Source organism: Equus asinus, chromosome X (assembly GCF_041296235.1).
Source record: "Equus asinus isolate D_3611 breed Donkey chromosome X, EquAss-T2T_v2, whole genome shotgun sequence".
Taxonomy (NCBI): domain Eukaryota; kingdom Metazoa; phylum Chordata; class Mammalia; order Perissodactyla; family Equidae; genus Equus; species Equus asinus.
Window position 1 is genome coordinate 92,279,054 of NC_091820.1, and position 23,916 is coordinate 92,302,969.

Genomic DNA, 23,916 nt, shown 5'->3' on the forward strand with positions numbered 1-23,916 from the left:
ATAGTTTAATCCTTAGAGCAATACTAAAAATGACACAAAGAAGTGTAATTAAAAATCCAACAGAGGAATTAAAATGGAAAAATAAAAATTATTGAATTAACCCAAAGGAAAGCTCTTAATTAGAAGGTATTGCTTAGTCTATTTACATTTCCTGTAATACTGATGTAGTTAGGTTTAAATCCACCATGTTGCTAGTTGCTATGTATCTTTTTTGTTTCTGTGTTCCCCTTTTTTGGTCTCCATTTGTATCATTCCAATAATTTTTACTAGATGAGAAAGCAAGACACAACTATATGCTGCTTTCAAAAGCCTCACTTAGATATAAAGATGTTTATATATCGAAAGTAAAAGAATGTAAAAATATATACAATGTAAATGGTAAACATAAGAAAGCTGTAGTGATTACAATAATATCAGACAGAATAGAATTAAAGAAAAGAGGGATTATTGGCAAAAATAGGGACATTTATCCTGGTCAAATATAGTAACATCCTTCTCTCAGTAAATGATAGAACAACTAAATGAAACATTAGTGATTTGAAAATGTTATCAACTAACTCAACACTATTAACATTTTATAACATTTCACCCAACAACTGCAGTAAACTCACTCTTTTCATGTGCACATGGAACCTTAAACAAGAAAGACCATATGCTGGGCCTTAAAATAAATCTCAATAAATTTCAAAAGATTTAAATACTACAGAGAATTTCCTCTAAGCACACTAGAAGTAAATTATAAATTAGTAACAACAAAATCTAGAAATATCCGGAAATGGTTCAAAATTAAACCATCTACTTATAAATTATCTTTGAGTCAAAGAAGAAATTGTAAGGGGAATTATAAAATAAACCCACCTAGAGAGTGGACACCCTAGTCACCAAGATGGTGTCAGTGATACCGGTAGAGAAGAAACTCATGGATGTCAAAATCCATGGGGAGCTGCCAAGCTGGATATTGATATGGGACTTCATCCCTAATGGCATTGTTGGCGCATTTCAAAGAGGTTATTATTGATATTACAACACGCATATCAATGTGAAGAAAAGGAGCATTGCTAGAGTTTGTATGGTGCTGGCAACTTACATGCTTTTCATCTGTTGCCTGTCTTAGAAGGAACTCAAATATGAGTGGCTGTGCAAATACCACTGAAGAGGGCTCAGTGTGGAGTGTGACTCTGCATTCTTGAGCATGACCTTTTTACCCAGGCACCTGTTGTTGAGGAACACAATGATGTAAATCTTTTCATATGTAATTGATAATTAATGCCCAATAAAAGATGACTGGAACATGTAAAAAGAAAAAAACTACCTAAATGATAATGAAAACACAATGTAGAAAAATGTGTGGGAGGCAGCTAAAGTAGTTCTTAGAAGGAAATTTATGTTTGAACATATACAAGAAGCAAGTCTTCTTTATATGAAAGAAACAGGGCTCAAAGCTATTGATCTTAATTTTTACTTTACGAAGCTAAAAAAAGAAGAGCACATTAAACCCAAAGTAGAAAAAAGAAAAATAATAAAGATAAGAGAAAAATCAATGAAATAGAAAATATGAACATTAGAAAAAATTAACAAAGAAAAAGTTGTTTCTTTGAAAATTTGATAAAATAAACTCTGTTGGAGATCAATGAATAAATAAAAGGCAAATACAAATTACAAGTATCAGAAACGAAAGCAGGGTTATTATTATAGATCCTACAGACATTAAAAGGATACCTAAGGAATATTATGAACAACTCTATGCCAACAAAAATGACAAACTGGATGATATGGACTAATTCCTTGAATGACAAAAATTGCCAAAACTCATATGAAAAGATATAGAAAATTGTAATGAGTACATTTATAAAAGAAATTGAATGTGTAATAAATCTACTTCTGTGCAAAGGAAATTTTCAAGTCACAAGTTCTTGTTGATGGATTATGTCAAACATTTAAGAAGGAAGTAACATTAATCTCACATGAACTCTTTCTTTTCTTTCTTTTTTTTAGGAAGATTAGCCCTGAGCTAACTACTGCCAATCCTCCTCTTTTTGCTGAGGAAGACTGGCCTGAGCTAACATCCATGCCTATCTTCCTCTACTTTATATGTGGGACGCCTACCACAGCATGGCATGACAAGCGGTGCCATGTCCACACCCGGGATCTGAACCGGCAAACCCCAGGCTGCCGAAGCAGAACGTGTGAACTTAACTGCTGTGCCACTGGGCTGGCCCCTCACATGAACTCTTTTAAAAGACAAAGGAGAGAAGATTCCTTCCTAGTTTGTTTTATGAGGCCAGGATAAGCCAGTTATCAAAACCTGACAAAGGCATTACAGGAATAGAAACTAATAAACCAATGTTCTTCATGAATATGGACCAAAAAGAAATCCTTAACATAATATCAGTAAATTGAGTAGAGCAGTGTAGATAGATAGATAGATAGACAGATAATACATCCAAGTAGGTGGGGTTTATCCCAGTAATGCAAGATTGGTTTAAGATTCAAAATCAATCAAAGTAATTCACCTTTTAAAGAGAATAAAGAAGAAAACTTATAAAATCATCTCAATAGATGCAGAAGAATCATTTGACAAATTCCATATCCCTTCATGACTTAAAGGCAATATATTCTCAAAAATTAGTAACAGAAGGGAAATTGCTCAATTCAATAAAAGGTACCTACAAAAAACCTATAGCTAACATCATTCTTAATGACGAACTATTGGATGCTTCTCCTCTAAGAGTAAGAACCAGACAAGATGTCCTCTATCATCATTTCTCCTCAATATTGTACTAGATGTCCTAGTCAGTCCAGTAAGTCAACAGAAAGTATAAAAATTGAAAAGGAAAAATTAAAATGAAGAAAGGCTTGATTATATATGTGGAAAATCCTAAAGAATTTACAAATTAACTTAGAACTAAAAAGTAAATTTATCAAGGTCTCAGAATACAAGGTCAAGATACAAACATTTAAAAAACAACTGTGTTTCAGTGTACTCATATCATACAATTGGAAATAAATTTCAAAAAATTTACAGTGATATAAAAAATACAAAATATTTAGGAATAAATTGAACAAGAGATGTGCAAGACATCTACACTGAAAACTTGAAAATATTGTAAGATAAATTTAAACATTTCTAAATAAATGAAAAGGACCTTGAGTTCTTGTCCAAAACATAAAGAATTTAGAAGTCATCACAAGAAAAAAACTGAACAAACTGAGAATCAACAACTTTTTTTAGGTCTACTAGAGAATTGAGGTCACAGGGCAAGCTACCAACCTGAAAATTGGAAATACAGGCAGACACAGAGAATCACACTTACCAAGAGCAGAAGTCAGCTGCTGGAGCCAGTACTGGTAGGAACACTCAGACTGTGAGTGACAAATTGCTGGAGGCTCAGTGTGGATGAGCTTGAGAGTTAAAAAATGGGTGGTTCAGTCTTAGGGATTCCTCCACCTTTTTTTAAGTTTTATCCAGGAGCCCCACTAGGTTTTTAGGGTGAAGATGGGAGAAAAATTCCCTCTAGCTTCTGGCAGGAGGAGGGGGAAAGTAGCCATTTTGAAAAACACCCAGGGTACTCTGCTCTCCTTAACAAAAGCCTGCTCTCAAGAAAACTATTTTGCTAGAGCCTAACCCACTTGAGTTTTATGAGAGCATAATTCATCTGAGAGAAGGGAAATATCCAACTCTAGCCACCTCTAGTCACCCACCTAAGGAGGAAAAACAAGCTGAAAAGCACTAATAAAGGTTGTAGCCCTGGAACACAGGCTCACTTAAAGACTGAGACCTAATCATAGGACTACATGCTTCCCTTCTTCTCACATCTTACCACTACATCAATTGGACTCCTGTGTAATAACAGAAGATTACAGAAAGGACTGTAAGTCTCAGACTCTATTTAAGAAGGAGTCTCTAGGGGCTGGCCTCGTGGCCCAGTGGTTAAGTTTGCACGCTCCACTGCAGGCAGCTCAGTGTTTCGTTGGTTCGAATCCTGGGTGCGGACATGGCGCTGCTCATCAGACCATGCTGAGGCAGCGTCCCACATGCCACAACCAGAAGGACCCACAACGAAGAATATACAACTATGTACCAGGGGGCTTTGGGGAGAAAAAGGAAAAAAATAAAATCTTTAAAAAAAAAAAAAAGGAAGGAGTCTCTAGAGAAACCCAAAGACAATAGGGGAGACAAAAACAAGGAACTAGGGGAAATTTTAGCCTCTGACACCTACAGCTTCAGCAAACAGTAAACGCAGCCTAACTACTGGCCTGATAAACATAAACCTCACACTAAAGGCCTTTTTACCTCAATTCCTATCACACAATACATCATATCTGACTATTAACAGAAAATTACAAGACATGCTAAAATGCAAAAAACACAGTCTGAAGAGATAAAGCATGCATCAGACTCAGGTATGAAAGAGATTTTGGAATTATCAGAACAGGAGTTTAAAATAACTATGATGAGTATGCTAAGAGTTTTAATGTAAAAAGTGAACAATATGCAAGAGTAGATGAGTAATGTAAGCACAGAGATGGAAACTCAACAAAAGTAGTGAAGGAAATGCTAGAAATTAAATACACTGTAACAAAAATGAAGAAAGCCTTTGATGGGCTCCTCAGTAGACTGGAAATGGCCAAGGGAGAAAATCAGGAAGCTTTAGGCTGTGTCAATAGAAACTTCCTAAACTGAAAAATCTGGAGAAAAAAGAGGACAGAAAGAAAGAAAGAAAGAAAAGGAAAGAAATAGACCATCTAAGAAATGTGGGACAATTACCAAAGGTGTAACATACATATAGTGGGATTACCAGAAGAAGAAGAAAGAGAGACAGCAACAGAAGAAATATTTGAAGTAACAATGGCTGAGAATTTTCCAAAATTAATGACAGACCTAAATAAATTGAGATATATGCCATATTTAAAGATTGAAATGCTCAGTATTGTTAATACGTCAACTGTCCCCAACTTGGTCTATAGATTCCATGCAATACCAGGAAAAATTCCATTTTAGTAGAAATTAACATATGGATTTTAAATTTATGGGAATAAAAAAGGAACAGGAAAGTCTCTAGCCATGTTTGCTTGGGGATGTTAACAATGTTAGACTGGGAAGGAAGTAATGCTACACTAAGGGAAACTTCTCCAAGGGGAATAATATCCTTCAAACCAAGGTGGCTTTTGGCTTGCCTAGACAAGCGTAAGAAATCATACATGGACGTCACAAAGATAATTTACCTGTTCCCGGCAGAAGAAACTCAGAACACTCAGACTGGAGAGAGAACTTCCATATTTGTCTTTCACTGGCACCAGCCTATGGACTGCATTTTGAGCAAATGCACACACAAAGACCAAGACTTGGTTATTAGGATATGAAGCAAGCAGAGTCATTTGAGAGCAGATAAAGTGATGATGAAATATGTTTTTCGGACCTTTATTATATGCTGGGTTCTATTTTAAGTATTTTATGGGTTAACTCATTTAATCCCTTGAAGTGGGTACTAATTTTATCATCTGCAATGAACAGATTCAGCTTTTGAGACTCAGTGAGTTTAAGTAACTTGGACATATCACTGAGTATATGAGACACCTAGTAGATAAGCGAAGCTGCACCACATTGACTAATAATTTTCACAAGTTCTTTAGGAAGAAGACACTGGAGACAGATACTAGAGGCACTATGTTAGATTTGTAATTATGTCAGTGCTTTTCACATTAATTTCCAATTGTTGCTGTAACAAATCACCACAAGTGTAGCAGTTTAAAATGACAACCGTTTATTGTCTCACAATTTGTGTAGGTCCAAAGTCCAAGTGGGCTCAACGAGGTTCTCTGCTTAGGTTGTCACAAGGCCAAAATCAAGGTGTCAGAAAGCCTGGGGTCTTATGTGGAGGTTCTGGGGAGAATCCCATTCCAGGCTCATTCAGGTTGGCGGAATTCAGTTCCTTGAGGTTGTGGAACTGCGGTCCCATTTCCTAGCTGACTGCCGGCTGGGATTGTTCTCAGGCCCTAGAGTCTGCCCACATTCCTTGGTTCATGCGCTCCTCCATCTTCAAAGCCAGCAACGGTGCATTGATTCCTTCTTGTGTGTTGAATCTTCTCTCTGACTTCCCTGCCTGCCTTCCTCTTCTGCCACCAGTCAGAAAAGCTCTCCACTTGAAGAGCTGTTGTCTGATTGAGTCAAGCCCACGTAAATTATCTCCAGATCTTAAGGTCAGATGACTTTAATTACATCAGCAAAATCCTTCACAGCAGTATCTAGATTAGTGTTTGATTGCCATGGGATAAAAACCTTGGGGAGCAGCATCTTTGGAATTCTGCCTGCCACATCTTTGGTTCTGGTCACTTTAATATTTCTACACAAGGTAAAGTAGAGGTGATGGAAGTAGATATGGAAATAAGGGGAGTGCTGACTACCTTTAACATTTGATTTTAGCTTCCATTTTTTAAAATATGCTGTTGCCAAAAATAGAGAGCAATCACAAGGAGAAGGACATTCTAATTAAACACTCTTAGGGATGGGCACTTTTTCCTTCTTTTTAAAAAATTGAGATATAATTGATGTATAATATTGTGTAAGTTTAAAGCATACAACGTATTGACTTGATACATTTATGTTGCGATATGATTGCCAATGTAGTATTAGTTAACACCTCTATGGCATCACATAATTATCATTGCTTCTAGTAGTGGAACAATTAAGATCTAGCATCTTAGCAAGTTTAATGTTTATAATACAGTTTTGTTGTTTCTAATCCCTGTACTGTGGATTAGATCTCCAGGACCTATTTATCTACTAGTCACGAGTATGTCCCCTTAAACATCTCTCCCGTTCCCCACCCCTGCAGCCTTTGGTAGCCACCATTCTCCTCTCTGTTTTTTTGTTTGTTCTTTTTTTCTTTAGTTCCCACATGTAAGTGATATCATACAGTATTTGTCTTTCTCTGACATTTCCCTTAGCATAACGTCCTCAGGGCCCATTCATGTTGTTGCAAATGGCAGGATTTCTTTTTTTCTCATGGCTCAATAGTATTCCATTGTATATACATACTACATCTGCTTTATCCATTCATCCATTGATGGACACTTAGGTTGACTCTTTTCATACTAATTACTCAGGTTTTCAATGGAGCCAAATCGAATCACTAGTTCAACCAATTAACATTCAATTTTAAGGGCAAACTTTAATCTCTGTGCATATAGGCTATGATGGCTGAAGTACACAGGGACTAGAGAGCTGTGCTAAGTACCTCATTGTTTTCTGTTCAGAGTCTCACAAGGCCAAATTCAATGTGTTGTCTGACCTGAGCTCATATCTGCAGGCTCTGAGGAAGCCTCTGCTTCCAAGCTCATTCAGATTGTTGGCTGCATGCCTTTCCTTGTGGCTGTAGGTCTGAGGTCCCCGTTTCCTTTCTGGCTGTAGCTGGGAGCCTCTCTCAGCTCTGCCCATTGTGTCGCTCCCTCTATCTTCAAACCAGTGATGGCACATTGAGTCCTTCTCACACTTCAAACTTTTCTGACTTTTCTTTCTGTTGCATGTCTTTGACTCCAGCCAGAGAAAACACTCTGCTTTTAAGGATTCATGTGATTAAATTAGGCCCACCTGGACAATTCATGCTACTATCTCTATTTTAAGTTCTGTACCCTTAACTACTACATCTGCAAAGTCTGTTTTGCTGTGTATGATAACATAGTCACAGGATCCAGGGCTTGGGGCATGGACAGCACATTCTAAAAGTGATGGAAAATGAAGCTGGCAAGATGATTTGGGGTAAAATTGTGCAACATAAATTCCTTGCTAAGAAGCCTGTAAGTCATTCCATAGACTAGGCAGTACTGTGTCATTGGAGGATTTTGATATCTAAGAAAAGTTGCTTGGGATGCTGTGTAGAGGGTGGGCTGGGGGAAGACTGGAGGCAGAGATCCAGTTAGAAAATTATTGCATAATTAAGGTAAGAAATGTTGAAGACTTGGACCATTTCCTATGAGGGGCAAGGGCCCTCCCAGGTAACCCATCCCCTAATCCCCTCCAATAGCACTTTTTATTCTTTATGGTGGTTATTTATTTAACTATTTAATCGTCTATCTTCTCTGCTAGGTTTCCTTTGTCTATCTTTCCTACGTCTCTTTCAGGTCTGAGAAAGCAGGTATTGCTTCTGACCCATTAGCTTCTGTATAACTAGCACTCAATAATACATATTAAATGAAAGTTTGTAAATATTTTGGTTTCCAGCTTGGGCATTTGGGTAGAGAGCTGAGTTATGAACTGCAGTAGGAAATATACTCAAGTTATGCTTCATCCCCCTCCTAATAGATGACATTGGGTTTGCCTTAATTCCCTTGCACTTCTTAACTTGGCACAATCTTTAAAACCAGCTTGGAACTGCATGTCCCAAGTGATATTAACAACTATTACGCACATTTTTTTTTTCGCTTACCATATTTCCTTTAATCCGGTTTCTTTGTGAGATAGCGTGCGTGTGTGTATGCGTAAGGCCATTGCGTTTGTCCACGTAAAATGAGGATTGCTACACATTAATGAAGAGTTTAGCAATAGAACTCAACATTTATATATATTTCTAGTGATAAGATCTGACTTGGAAGGGTTATCTCATGATGGGAAGGTTTTCATAGCCCCTTCAATGCTTAATTTAGTAAAAGTTGTTCAGGTAGCATTTTTGAGCTGACACTACTGAGTGTCATTATCAGATATGGGCCTGACCAACTGGCAAAGAGAATAACAATCAAAGAATGTATTGATTTCCTTTAGCAAGTTTAAGATATTACCGTCATTGGTTCTAAAGCTCCAAATTATTTTAGAGGTTTGGCTTCTTTGAACAAGTTCCCTGTAACTCCCGTCAGTTTGTCACCTTATTAACAAAGTTTTGCTTTTATTTTTTACCTTTTGAACTGTAAGAGCAACTGTACAATTGAATATAAATGTTTTATGAAATAGTATTGTCAGTTACTGATGTTTTACAGAAATTCACACTGGGTGGTATAATTATTTAAAGTTTAAAATTTGCTGAGCAGAACTCTGTTTTAATAAGCATTTCAGAAGTTGAATAGACTGAAGTTCAAAGGACAAATGCTTTTTAAACAAAATTATTCATTTCATTTCCCAAGTTTGAAATGATTATTTTAAAGCTTTTATTCAAGCTAAAAAGGATTTCCTTTGTCTTAATTGTTAATATAATTAACTGCAGTATAATATCTACTGATTTGAACAATAATACTACACATTAATGAAGTTTATGCTAATTTTTATCCTCAGACATCAATTTTCCAGATAAAAGCACATAAAAATTTTGCATTCTTCCTTTACTTTAAATTCACGCTAATATTTGTTTACATTGCTTACTATCCATATTAACTAATATATGAATACATTATCATCAGGTTTTGAAATTTCTTTCCTTGAACCCTAGTTTATTTCCTGAGGAGCATGGGATCACTGAGCAGGGCAGTAATTTTTGAGCAAGATCAATGGTCTTCGTTCTGGTACATGGCAGATACTTAGAATATACGCTAGGATGGACTATTTGTCTCTTTAGAAGTATACACATCTTCAGAGGAGTTTGAGATAGTCTCAGAAAAGCCTGAAGGTGGAAGAAACCAGCAAAACAGTCCTGGAGTTTGAGTGGATATAAAGGAAATGAATGAGGTTATGCTGGGGCTTCCCTGTATTTATTTTAACATTGAAAAATGGAAAATCTCTCTTTAAAACATGCTAGCAAACCCTTTTTGGAAATCAGCTTGAAATTTTAACACAAAAAAGTTAAATGCAATCAAATCGGTGTTGCTAAGACTTGATGGGATGGTACTCAAGGAAAAATTGCAATTAAAGGTATTAATCTGTTCAAAAATAGATTTAACAGGAGAGAGGGCATCAGATGTTGCAAAGATACAGAGTGAAAAAAGAAATCCATCAATCTGGAGGCAGAAGCATGGTGAGGAGAAACACCAAAATAGTGGTGGGAATCTTGTCCGACCTGTTTAGACAAATGGAGGATATTAATGATACTTTCTAAGAGTTATCACACAACTGGCACAACGGTAAAAAAAAAAAAAAAAAAAAAAAAAAAAAAAAAACCTTACTGGAGACTTCAATTTCAAGATATATGCCTAGAGTCTCAGTGTTCTGGAAGCAGAGCATATGATGAATTCTTGTCTTGTTAAACAATTTTACCTCACAGCACTTGAAGAAGCAATAAAGGAAAGGGTTTCCCTGGCATCAGGATCGCCAAGAATACACATTGTATGTAAAGTATTTTGATTTCAGCAAAATCTGTAGCAAAAATAATCTATGATTATTGTGTGGATTAAGTGTTAAAACATAGATATGGATTGTACTATAAAGGTGGATCCATATTCACAACTTGCTAAATAACTGAAACCAAAGTCTTGAATCATTGTTACCCTGAAGAAGAGTCTCTAGTGGCTTGCCATAGAGCTCTGCATTTGTTTCTGTCCCTTTCAATGTATTGAGCCATTATCTGAACGAAGACATAATAGTCTTGCTTGCAGAATTTGCTGATGCCTCAATTCTGAGATGGATCACAGGTAAGACGGATCAAAGACTCAAGATTCAGACTTATTTATAGGTTGGAAGAATGCCGCTGAAGTAATGAGATGAAATTTAATGGGGCTGATTATTAAGTTTTCTATATTGACTTAAAAATACAAACATTTGTAGAATTTCTGCTGCACAATTCAAAACCGGGAATGGCTTAGTATCACAGCATTATTATTAAAAAGACTGTAGGCCTTTTATTTTATTGCCAACTTTATAAGAGCTGATAATATGATACAGCTGCTAGAAAAGCAAATAATCTGGGTTGCATTAAAGGAAGCACAGAATATAGAACAAGGGAGTCAGACCATTCTTAAAGCACCCTGGTAATTTTGGGGCACCCCTAATTTTTATTGATGAACTGCTCCTGTCCAGAGGGGAAGGCCTGGGTAGTATCATGTCACATGAGAAATGATGGAACAAAATAGGGCTGTTAATTCTAGAAGAGGATAAACTTAAAAGGGATACAAAGCCTGCCTTTATTTATTTTAAGAACTATTTTGTGGAAGGAAGACTTTCGTAATTTTAGTACCTATCACAGCCTAGTATATAGTAGATACTCAAAAAACATTTGTTAAAATAATTCTTTTAGTGAACAATTATTTGCTGAGCATCTCACACTTGCCAGGTATAATTTTAGGTGCCGGGAAAACAGCATTGAACAAAATAGACATAGTCCCTGACCTTATGGAGCTTACATTCCAGTGAGAGGAGAGAGACAATAAGCTGAACAGATAACTACATAATATGATGGCAGCCAGGGAGGCAGTAGAGAACAATGGTTCGAAAAGCCGACCTTGGAGCTAGACTCCCTGGCTTCGAATCCATGCTCATCCATTTACTGGCTCTGTGGCCTTGCATGAGTTCACTCTTCTTTCTGTGCCTCAGTTTTCTCATATGTAAAATGGACATGCTCATAGTTTTTACCTCAAAGAGTTTTGTGAGGCTAAATGAGTCATTCCATGGAAGGTTCTGCGGACAGTGCCTGGCATATAATAAGTATTCAATAGGTAATAGCTATTATTAGAGTAATAAGTGTTCTGAAGGAACAGAAAGCATGTGAGGTGACAGATGAAAGCTGTCAAAATGAACATCAGTCCAGAGAGTGGTATGTGGAAGGTCCATGCAGGCAGATCATCATTGCAATGTGTTCTAGCTCGACACTTTTCCACGCACTCGTCTGCCCCCATTGTGCTGCTCTCCTTTGTTTGCCTGGATGATCTCTGTTCATCTTCTTAAACCAAGCTGAAATAGCACCTCACCTGGAAGACTGAACGGATCCCCTTTGCTACTAGAGTTGGCTATCCCCTTCTCTAAACTACTTCTATTTTTTATTTATTGCAAAGTATTATATTCAAATATAGGAGAAAGTCTAAGGTCTAAGGTCTAAGTTAAGATCTCAGGTTTTGGAGTGAGATAGAGCTGAGTTTGAATTACCAATCTGCATCTTGCTGGCTGTTTTGCCTTGAATAATCACTCAATCTTTCCAATCTTTGATTTCCTCATTTGTAAACTGGGGATAATAATACATACTCTATAAGGGATTTTTAAGAATTGAACAAGAAAGTTATGCCTGAGGCAGAATAGGATTTCAATCCCAGTTCTGCCACTTAGTTGTGTAAACTTGGACGAGCCATCAACCTCTCAGAGCTTCATTTTCCTAATCTACACTCAAGAGCAATAGTACCTTTTTGATGGAGTTACTGTAAGAATTAGGAACAATGTACATAAAGTGCCTGAAACATAGTAGGCTCTCAATGTATGCTTATCGAATTGAATTTGGTTAGCAGTTAAAGCTTTTAAAAAGTGAAGTGTGTTGCTTTTTGAAGCCGTAAGGTTCTTGTCACTGGAGCTGTTCATAGCACATGGAGCCATTGTAAAGGGGATTCCTGCAGTCGCCTAGAGGGTGGACAATGTCAAGCCTGCCCGAACTTTGACCACTATATTGCCTCCAACTCAAAGGACATTGATTCTGTAAACCAGAGTTTAGTTCCTAAGTTATGCACTTAGTTAATTCCATCCAATGAGCTCCCTTCCGCACCCCCTCTGCCCCGGCTTCCACTATTCACGCCCACACATATTATTAAGTAGTTTCTTAACTGCAATAAATCTAAGAAAAATGATTTTAATTCATCTTCATTTATTTATTTATTCATTAAGTTTAAGTAGAGTCAAGCTATTAAGATGCATCCAAGAATTATAATTTCTTAGTGTGTCAGAAAATGAGTTGGCATTAGTTTGTTTTCCCATTATTAAATATGCTCACTTTTTACTTAATGTTCTGTTGCCACCATCAAAGTGTTTCTGAGGCATCTTCTCAGATCTGAAGTTACAGAGTTAGAAGTTGCCAAAGTAAACAATGACACAGCAAGTTTCGAAGGTAAGACATTATGTCCTATGACCTTGGGCAAGAACTCTTTTCCTGCTGCATGTCAGCGTCCCCATCAGCAAAATAGGAATAGGATAATGCAAATAACAGTATTTGTAAAGCATTTTAAATATCAGTGAGTGTTATCACCTACTTTGTGATTTTCATTAATTTTGATATTCTAGATTATTGTGTTCTGAATGATATTTGGCATCTACCTTCATTTATTATTTTTAAAAGTTTGATTTTTTTTCATTTTTAAAAGTAAGGGACTTTAATCCATAGGAAAAATTTACTTGTGCTTATTACTTAATGTATGAAAGACATATGAAGGAAATACACTTAAGGAAACTGGAAAAAGGAGAGGGAAGTCAAACAAGATGGAATTATTCTGGGAAAAGAGAGTTTCTGTTTGACAGTATGGACTCCTTACTGAAAATATTAGGGGAAAAAGCTGAAGTTTTGAACTCTTCTACTTGGGGAATGTTTTAGAAATGTTCACTTCCAGTTCTCATGCACTTTGGGTATCATGGCTCCTTACAGCTTCTTTTCCTTTTAACACGGACATCCATGCGCCAATTATGATAATATATGTCCTATCAGGTCTTAGAGCATCTATTTTGAAGGATTTCAAAGCATAATTATGAAAAGTGTCTCTTTATATTTCCTTTTAAGTTCTTTGTAAAAAAGTATTTGAGGATCAAGAAAGATTTTGGTTTTAAACAAAAGGAGCTATAAACATACTGAGTTTTATTATAACTGACAAATCCTATTAGGTTTTTTTAACTATTCCAACTCTTATTTCTTCCCACTTTAATTTTAGTATTTCTTTGTCCTTTAGGAAAGACACTCGTTGTTATACTTTGACAAGTCTACTTCTCATTTTTTTCTGCATTATTTGGTTGCAGAGGGTGGATAAGATTCAACAAGGTTAAGAGAGATAATCTCTTGCTAAAAGTAACCAATTCTGCATCTTTTCACATTAAGCTAAGAATTGAATGGAACAGTAAATCAGAATTTTTTCCCACTGTGGAGGAAGCACTTAATTTTAACTGAACGTCAAATCATTAAAGGTAACGAAGATGGAATATACGCAGAAGCACTTGCGAAAAGAGTTACGATTCTATTCTAATTATACCAATTTATTTTTTTAATGAAAGTATTCTCCTGTAATTATTTTGATAAATTCTCTTAAAACTCTCCTCCTTCTTTGCTTTGCAGTTGCTATCCCAGCGGTAGCTAGTGTAGGCAGTAGCCAGAATTATCTTCATACTCAGTCAATAAGAAGTTCATAATTTCGCAAGTGACCACATAAAGGATGAGAATTTCCCCACATCCCTTGAGGAGTTAGGCTAGTTGCCTGGCTTCAAAGTTGTTTGACTAAAAAGAAGGCATGAAGGGAGGCTGCATCCACACAATTCTATGCACGTCTGACATCCTTCTCACTTGTTCTTTGCTGCTGAATTTTGATTGCCTAAACTTTACACTTCTGCTCTTTGAATTAGTAGGTTGAAGTCTATTTTTCAGAGAGGCACACTTAGCTGAAGTAGTCGCCACATCACATAATATTTTGTTTTCCAGGGATAAAAATTATTTATTGGTGTATGCATTTAAGTGTTTTTGAAACTCATGTGACTTATGGCTATTTAGGCCACTCAAAGGTAACTGTTTGTTCTGCCCCTAGAAATAAATGTCACCTTGAATCAATGTAACACTCTTTTGTTTAGTGTCTCGCCCAGTGCTCTCAGAAACCACTTGGAGAGTATGATCCATATTTTAACATCTTATCCATAAAATAATCATGAGGCGTTTTTGTTGTATATTTTGCTGAAATCAGAATACTTTATATGTGTGCAATGCATGTTTTCGACGATCCCAATTCCAGAGAAACTTTTTCATACATTACTGCTTCAAGTACCTATGAGGCAAAATTGTTTAACAAGAATTTAGTATGTGCTTTGCTCTCAGAATACTGAGACTTTAGGACTGTTTCTTAAAATTGAAGCCTCTATTAAGATTTTTTCGCCATTGTGCCAGTTGTGTGATAACTTTTAGAAAGTGTCATTGATGTCCTCCATGTTGCCAAACTGGCTGTATTCCCACTGTTATACTATTTCAGTGTTTCTCCTCACCATGCTTCTGCCTCTAGATTCATGGATTTTCTTTTTCCCCTCTGTATCGTTGTACCATCTGATGCTCTTTCTCCTGTTAAATTCATTTTTGAGCAGATTACTACCTTTAATTGCAATTTTTCACTGAGTCCCATCCCATGAAGCCTCAGTGACACTTCTTCAACTCTATTTAACCTTCTTGTGCGAGAATTCCCAGCTGCTTTCATTTATTACCCATACTCTCACCATTGGCAGAAGACATCTGAGACTAAAACTACGGTTCCAAAATATCTTTCCTATTATTTTTTCATGAGAATTACTGAGATCCTTTTCCAAGGGCTTTTCTTGCTTTGTCCTATGGACTGTCATACATTAGATTCGGGCACACAGTAGTTTAAAGGCATTTTCTCTCTCCATTTGTATAGTTTCAGTTTAATGCTTTCCTAATAAGATTGGAAAACCTCCTTTCAAACATTTTCCCCCAGGTTTTCCTAAGGTGAAGCCTTTCTCTTACATGGTGGAGAAAGTAACATTCTGTTCCCTCATGCTTCTATTTCTTCCTCCGCGCTCTCTGTGAGCTTTCGTCCTCCCTAATCACCTGTGGCATGGGGAGGTAGTTCTTAAGCCCTTTCTTCCTTTCCTTCAGGGGAATCACATTATATTTATAACACTAGTAATTGGTGAGCTCCGCAGTCAGGAGTACAAACCTAAAACATACGCTACAGGTCGATGAAACGCCATGTTCCTCAGCCTTCTTACCTTCTGGGTTTCCAGTTGAACTATTATCCTTTGTGGTTTCCTTTGAAGATACCCTCCCTGTGTAAACTGCTCAGATAAACTGCTGCAACAGTCGTGCAGTTTATAATGCCTATTTGACAGCTAGGTTCTTGGCAATGAATGTTACTTTTGGGGTGAATATTACAGAATCTTTCAACTTCATTCACACTTTCTACCTTTAAATCTACCTGGATCCCTGACGGCAAGCCACAAGTTCCAATATTCCACCAGATCATGACACCGTGGAGTTAGAAGGTATTTGTATAGCTCATTCAGTTATCTTTTTTGCTCAAAAAAAAGATGGCAACCGTGACCACATATGGCATATTTATTGTATCTACCTACTAATTTGATCGAAAGGGAATTTTGCCTGGAGGTATCTAAAATGATGCTAGAGGGGCTGGCCCTGTGGCGTAGTGGTTAAGTTCACGTGCTCCACTTCGGGGGCCTGGGGTTCACTGGTTCAGATCCCAGGTGTGGACCTGGCATTGCTCATCAAACCACGCTGTGGTGGCATCCCACATACAAAATGAAGATTGGCACAGATGTTAGCTCAGCAACACTATTCTCACAAAACAAAAAAATAAAAATAAAAATAGAAATAAAATGATGCTAGAGCAGGAGAAGTTTGTATTAGAGCTGATTTACCTTATTCATTTATTTGTTCAATATTCAACAAATATTTATCGAGTACCTATTATGTTGCAGGCATTGCGATGGGTGCAGGATATCATGATGAACACAACAGATAAGATACTTGCGCTCACGGAGAATGAAGTCTGTTAGAGCGACATACGCTGGTCAAACACTCAGTCACTATTTCAGATTAAGATATGTGTTAGCCAACTCCTACTAAGTAACAGTTGAGGGTGGAATTGGGGAAATGGCACGGGAAAATTCTTCCACCATTTTTATTTTCGACATCCCAAGTACTCAACTGACCAGATGTCACAACTTTGGGAAACTGAATGGCAACAAGTAGTATCCAGATGCTCGTGGGTCATTAACAAGGCGTTGCATAATATTGATCTTTTATTAGGAAATAAGAAGAGTGGCCCTATTCTTCAGGAATGCCACCTATGCATTTCAATAAAAACAATAAAGAAAATGTAAGGAAATATTCGACCTCATCTCCTCTCTAGGGCTTAAGCTCCGTACGAGAAATACCATGTCTACTCTTGCTCACATTTTGCAGTACAGTTCCTTGTACCATGTAGGTACACAATACGTAATTGATGAAGTAAAATAAAAGAATACGGAATGACAGAAGAAGGAAAGAAAGTTCTTGAGGCTACTCTAGGCACTAACAAACTGATCTGAGAATCATGGTGGAGTAGTATGGACCCTTTAAGCTAATCCCAAGGAGCTTTCTCTTGGGCTAGAGACAAGATAGATCAACAACACAGGTAAGGAAAAAGGTGCCAGTGCACTATTTTTATTAGAAGAGGTGTGTGTGTTTGTGTGTGTGTGCTTGCACATGCATATGCTTAATAGACTAAGAATCTCTATTTTTCTGTAAAGCTGTCAGCTTTAAATTTTGCTAATCTTGGCAACAGTTCTCATGCAGCTGTATCTGCTTCCTATTTGCAAGGTGTAAAGGGGGATAAAACCCCTCAAAGTTTTGTTTCAAAACCTAAATGGAAGAGGTGCTTATTATTGAAGTGTCTTTTGTTTTTAATGAATAAGAAGTTAAGCAGGCTCATTCTACCAAAGGGCAAACAATTTTAGTCACATTGTGGCCACATTACATAGGCACATCGTTTATACCGGGAGTGACGGCAACAGCTCTTCTACTCTTCCCGCTCTTCCCCTCCTTGAACCGCCATGTCCAAATCAGAGCTTGCAGAAAGGAGGGGAAACCAATCACTGAATGGAGGCTCTTGCCTCTAAAGTTTGATACAACTCTTCAGGCACTTGAGACTATCTCAGGCTTGCTACTCGTATCTCACAAGGTTTGGAATTTAATAACACACATCCACACACACATGCACACACACACCATGGACACACACAGAACATGGCCTGGTGGAGAACCCCCGTGGGAGCCATCCTAACATCAGTAGCTGAACCTCTCTTCTACACAGCCATGGTGTCCCATGCACTGCATGGACCAAGAGAACCAAGTGGAGGGGTATGATCCTTCCTCATATGGATCCTATTTTATCTCGCGCTGATATAAAGAAGGACTTAGCAGGGCACCAACTTGCCATTCTGAAATCCACTTTAATCTTATTCGGGAAAAACTAATTCCACAAAATACATTTCAAATGGTTACCAACTTGCCAATGCATTTGCTGAGCTGGAGTTTCCAATCCTGCAGCTTTATTTCCCATGTGCTCGTGAGACATCCCCGGCACCACAGCGCTCCTGTCTGGGGCACAGCAGGCTACTGTGCCATAGAAACAGCATATGGCTCCTCTCTCCTTCCTTGCAGTTGAAGGGGTTCTCAGGCAAAGTCCGAAGGAAAAGCATTTCTTATGCCAAATGGCCTTCCTTTTATTCTCCTTAGAAGCAATAAGAAATTCTAGGCAGATGTATAGGGAAAAAGGCTCTCCAAGCCTGCACCTGCACAGGAATGCAATTTCTTGGCTTTCCAATGGGTTTTACTCACTGTTGAGCTGATTCTGATCATGACCCTGCTGGAGTTTGAAGCCTTATACAAAAGCAACCATAACAGCAAACCCAAAGGACCCTCCTCCATTCATTATAAAACCAGACGTGGGAATGAGCTCTACCAGTGAGTAACGCAGTTACCCGTCTATGCCAAGGTGTTTCAACGCAGCTTTGAAGCCTTTAACCATCAATCACATTCACAAGTTTCATCTCTGTCTGTAGCATGCATATGGAGTTGCTACACTACCGCTGGACCTGGAATAAAAATCTGCTCTTGCGGAGGTTATCGTAGTACACAGAGGTTATTCTGCCACCGACGGGAAAGCAAGCATGCTGAAAGCACAAGAGCTGTCAAACTGGTGAACTTGCCGTGACCTGAAATATCAGAAATGCACTGACTGCAGTGAGAGAAGAGCATTTCAAATTGTGTTTCTTTTCGATTACAAGCAATACTGCATAGAGTTGGAAAGAGTGGGGCTACTGGGAATGATTTTGGAAATGAGAGCAGATAATCTCTATTGTTTCCTTCAGCCTTAAAATTCTTGAGGCCAAGAAGAGCTATAAGCTCCAAGGCTGTCAGGTGCCAGGCAGGTACTAATGGGTAACACAGCCAGGTGGAAGACAATAGAGAGCGGTGCTGCTTGAGGAAAATTGGAGAGCGTGTTCCCCACAGAAAAGCAGTCATATCAAAACATAATGAAACAAAACAAAACTCTCCACTCCCTCCTTCCCAAAAAAACATATCTTCAGACGAAACTCAGCCCTTGGACTACCAATTTGCAATTTCTCCAAAATCTTAATCTCTATTCTTCTTTCAAAATTCAGTTGAGATTTCAAAGTTAAAAGCTCACTACTTTATCAAGGGGACCTATCTGATTTTCTCTGGTGTGCTTTTTTTTTTCTTGGAAAGATAAATACATAAAACATTTACATATTTAATGTTAAAATTTGCAAAGCTTTTTCTAAGGTAAATTTGGAAGTTTCTCATACTTATTTTTACATAATTATAGATTTTTCTATTTTGTTAAGGTAGTAGTTTTCATCATGACTTCATTTTATTGGACTTTTCTTTTCTTTTTTTTGGTGAGGAAGATTGTCCCTGAGCTAACATCTGTTGCCAATCTTCCTCTTTTTGCTTGAGGAAGATTGTCACTGAGCTAACATCTGTGCCCATCTTCCTCTATTTCATGTGGGATGGTGCCACAGCATGGCTTGACCAGTGGTTCTAGGTCTGTGCCTGGGATCTGAACCTACGAACCTGGGGCCACTGAAGCAGAACGTGTGAGCTTAACCACTACGTTATCGGGCAGACTCCTTCTTGGACTTTTCTTTATAAGTCATTCTAACAGATCAGACCGATGTTGTACTTGTTCCCCAAGAAACTCAGAAAAACAACTTGGGAGTGAAACCAGAGGGAGGAGCTGAAACAGAAGGCGGATTATATGATGTAACGTGGGCATCATTAGAAGGCAGTGGAGCGGGTGGGCTGTGGCAGGCACTGAAGGATTGCGCTGCCTGGGAGGGAAGAGGATACAGATTCCAAGGAATTCAGTATACTCCATATGCCCTTTGGCATTATCTTTCCCTTTCTCTATGAGCTGCTTCTCACCTGCAATAAGAAGAGGAAGTCTCCGCAGGGAGTTCTCTGGAGTCTCACCATGGACCTTCCATTTCTTGTAAGACTTTTAAATTAAGGTGAGAATTCATTCTGCATGATGCCTGAACTCCTCTCTTTACTCAAAGAGCTAGGCTATTAAGAACGGTTTGGGCACAGTGGGAGGAAGTTGGACCGCAGCTCCCTAGGCTCACCATTAATGGATAAATTGAATGCTTCTGTTTGGGGTGAGTAAGACAGAGAGCATCTGGCATCTTTTGTTAGAAACACATTTAAATGAAAGATTTCTCAAATAACTGTATTTAGATTTTTTGTGTGCACCCCGGGTGCCAGGTGTTCCGCAGCGTCCCAAGTCACTCCAGAGTGCTATGTAATTTTGCGTGGCTCTGCACCTCTCTGCAGTCTCTCTGATGCAGGCTGCAGAAGGGGCTCTGAGGGAAAATTGCAGAACTGAGGACCAGCAAGGAGGACATAGTCGCACTCTCCAGACCAATGAGAAACAGTCAGTGCGAAGGTCAATGATCGAGCACTTGCAATGAACTCAAGTCATGTGTTAGGCAATCGAGGACTCTCTGCCTACAAGTTTCCTCTAAGGACTGAAGAGAAGCATTGTGAATTTAGGCGATATTTGATGCATGCTTGATCTTGCTGTCAGACATAATTTTTTTCAACATAAAAATTCAATCCTAAGTAGCTTCAAAGCTCCAACCTCACAGATCAAGCCCGGGTTTTATTATTTTTTGAAGAAGCAGTTTTATGTATCATCAGTGTTAATGAAAACATTATGTTCAATTCTTAAGTTGCATTGTGGATTTGAAATACGAAGTTCTCAGAACCATATGCTCATGTTCAAAACTGATGTCTTTGTAGCTGTGACTATTCAGGGCACGGAAATGTTTGGAAGTAAATGTGCATTTGAATCTGCAGGTTATACTTGATCATTAAGGCTGATTATTTATAGAAGCAGAGAAAGTAGAGAGCTGTCAAAATGGTTTTAAATAAAATGAACAAGCAACTGTCAAAAGGTATGGTTTGCAGCAGGAAGAGTTGCCATAATCTGAATCCTTTCTCTTTTGTGGAAAGAGCTGGCCGTGGCTGCCCCTGCAAGCAAAGCAGTTTGGAGCAGCTGGACAGAATGCTGGAGGAGAGACGCAGCTGGGCCGTTCTCTCCGGAGAGTAAGATGCATCCTCGGAGGTTGACTCAGCTGCTAGGAAACCTCCCATGACTAGCGGGCTCTGTTCCCCCCGTTAACTACGCAGTTTTTTTCAGAAACCATATTTGCAATAGCTTGAATAATATTAACTTTCTAAACTGACTAGAAAACAAAATAATCTGCTCCTAGAAAGGAGCAGCAAGTGCCTCTTATATCTAGATTAAACATACAGCTAAAATATTTTTTTAAGTAAGGTGACTTGTGCCAGACAGTAGTATAGTGTTCTGGTTACAAAGAATCTAGGGTCTACCGCTTCTTAGCCACGTGCATTTATTTGCACAGGTGTCTTGATTTCATTGAGCCTCAGTTTCTTCCATCTGTAAAATCGTGACAATAATGGCATCTGAGTTTATTTTTAGTGAAATGCTCATTTGCAAGTGACCAGCCTTTTCCCCAAGTTTAGAGAAAGTCTCCTCAATATATTTGTTGCTAGTAAGACTATCCTGCCATTTATTATAGAAATTGTGAGGTGCTGGCAATGAAACTGTGCAATCTGCCGAGTGAGCCACTTTTGGTGGCTCCGGGTCTAACTGCCATGTAGATTTAGACCCTGTGAACCTCTGTACTGCAATCTTCGCTTTCTCTTTGAGTTTGGCACCTGACGGTCTTCACAAAATTTTTTCAAGGTCGTTTCTCTAATTTCTTGTTGACCAGAACTCCACTGATTCAAATGCTAATCTCACCCGAAACACCCTCACAGCCACACCCAGAAATAATGTTTAATCTACGTACCCCATGGCCAGTCAAGTTGCTACATGAACCATCACAATGTGTATAGTTCTATGTCACCTTAGATTCATCCAGGCTGTTGTGTGTATCAATAGTTTGTTCTTTTTATGACTGAGTAGTATTCCATGGTTTGGATGTGCCACAGTTCATTTAACCATTCACACATTGAAGCATACCTGCATTGCTTCTAGTTTTTGGCTGTTACAAATAAAGATGCTATGAACAATGGTGTACAGGTTTTTGTGAAGACATAAATTTTTCATTTCTCTGGGATAAATGCCCAGGGGTGCAATCGCTGAGTTGTATGGTAGTTGCACATTTAGTTTTATAAGAAACTGCCAAACTCTTTTCCAGAATGGATGTACCATTTTAATTTCCCACCAGTGGCCTTCTGATCAACTGTTGCTTCTTTCCTTGAGTCCTAAGTTTCCTAGCCAGTATGCTTTCTTCTCTCCACCTTTCAGAGTCTTCTTATGTTTGTTTTACATATAAGGTCTAAGGTTTACGTAGCAGGAAGAATAGGGAAAAGTACATCTACTCCATCTTCCCAGAAGCAGAAGTCTTCCCTGTTTTCTTTTAATGAACACAAAAATCTCATATTCTCTTTCAATTTTGTATGAAATTCCAAAATAGATTAACTCATGATTTAAAAAAATCACATTGAGACAAATTTCTGTTTTGTTTTCAAACTAACACACCATCTTTCTTCCCTCACCACTCTCTCATCTGATACTTACATATATTCCTCCACTTCATTGAGACTCAGTGTCCCCATATATTTTCAGAGCTCTGACAGTTTTAATTTCTACTCCCCCTGTTTTTATTTCTAGCAGTATCTCCACTCCCTAATTGGGCTGTTCTTTTGACACTTGTGACCTATTATGAAGCAAAACATCAAAATCAGTGTCAGATATTTTATCTAGTTTTTTAGAACAAAGATGTTCAACTCCAGATAAGTTTAGATAAGCATCCACACTCTTAATCAATGCTTAGTTGAACCAGCCTTCAGTGAGCTTCTGAGTCCTGCCTATCACAAGAGATTTGCTTTTATCAGTATTTGAGTTCGTTCAAACTGGCCTGCTCACCTTTTTGCTTTGTATTTCCCTTAAAAGTACTTGTTTTTCCTATGGAAGATTTGAGATCATTCTATTAATCTTAAACTGCAGTAGAAATATAAAAACTTTTATAAACCTTGTTTTCATCGTGAGACGCATAATTATACACACATGCATATATAATTTATGCATATATTTTTGGTTGTTTTTGTGGTTATTTGGTTTTAAAGTGTAGTAAGAAAACAATACTACATTGGAGACAATCAAATAAAAGAGGATAGAAAGTCAAACAATTTCCAAATAGTTATTTTATTAGATTATGTTTTTGATCATTAAATTTATCCTCATTTTATAGACCAAAATAGTTACTTAAAATTTGCTGTATTTTTATGTGTTTGTTTTCATTGGAAACTTCTTGGTAAACTCCTTGGCATCAGTTTTTTAGAGGGGATAGGTATCCAGACTGCCATATACAAGTCAAGAGGGAGCTCTCTTTGTGCTGCCAATTTTGATCATTTAAATTTTGGTTTCTTTAGGTTGCATCTGTTTTTGTTTTTGTTTTGTCTTGGAAGTCTAGACTTTTATTGATCATTTGTTAGTGTTTTCTCTAAAATAATGATAATAATTAAAACCAAACAGCCAAAACCTAAAAAGTGTCTTTCTTTTTGATTTTCCTTTCCTTTTTCTTTTTCTTTTACATCTCCTGTGCTCCATCAGTAGACGGAACTTCGATTAGTTTTATGAAGTGCAACACTTAGCCCCCCCACTTTTTTTTTAAGGCAAAAGGTAAACTTCAGTGACTTGAAGTTGAGAATGGGGATACAGCTTCATTCACTCACACTCACACTGTAAAGTATTCCTCACCTCCTTTTA

At 37.8% G+C, this 23,916-nt stretch overlaps 1 pseudogene; it reads left to right on the forward strand.

Moving 5' to 3' along the window:
- Positions 1–886: 886 nt before the first annotated feature.
- On the forward strand, positions 887–1,153 carry LOC106824631 (ATP synthase subunit f, mitochondrial pseudogene; annotated as a pseudogene).
- Positions 1,154–23,916: the final 22,763 nt, after the last annotated feature.